Genomic DNA, 754 nt, shown 5'->3' on the forward strand with positions numbered 1-754 from the left:
TTTCGTTCTTATCTGTGCTGTAAAGTTCAAATTTGAATGACAATAAAAAGGAAGTCTAAGTCTAAGTCTAATATTGAAAAAGCATATTAGTAACATTGCAAAAAAGGTTATATTAGTAAGATTATAAAAGATGGTAAGAATGTATTAGTAACATTGCAAAAAAGGTTATATTAGTAAGATTATAAAAGATGGTAAGAATGTATTAGTAAGATGTTAAAAAAAGGTTATATTAGTAAGATTATAAAAGATGGTAAGAATGTATTAGTAAGATGATAAAAAAGGTTATATTAGTAAGATGATCAAAAATGTTATATTAGTAAGATGATCAAAAAGGTTATATTAGTAAGATAATAAAAACGGTTGTATTAGTAAGATGATCAAAAAGGTGTACTGTGCCTTTAAGGACTAACTTGACTTGTATGTTACAGTTTAAAGACAGAGGACTTTCATTAAACTATTATAAAAGATGGTAAGAATGTATTAGTACGATGATAAAAAAGGTGATATTAGTAAGATGATAAAAAAGGTGATATTAGTAAGATGTTAAATAAAGGTGTACTGTGCCTTTAAGGACTAACTTGACTTGAATGTTACAGTTTAAAGACAGAGGACTTTCATTAAACTATTATAAAAGATGGTAAGAATGTATTAGTAAGATGATAAAAAAGGTGATATTAGTAAGATGATAAAAAAGGGGATATTAGTAAGATGTTAAATAAAGGTGTACTGTGCCTTTAAGGACTAACTTGACGCC

This window comes from Entelurus aequoreus, linkage group LG12, assembly GCF_033978785.1.
Source record: "Entelurus aequoreus isolate RoL-2023_Sb linkage group LG12, RoL_Eaeq_v1.1, whole genome shotgun sequence".
NCBI lineage: Eukaryota > Metazoa > Chordata > Actinopteri > Syngnathiformes > Syngnathidae > Entelurus > Entelurus aequoreus.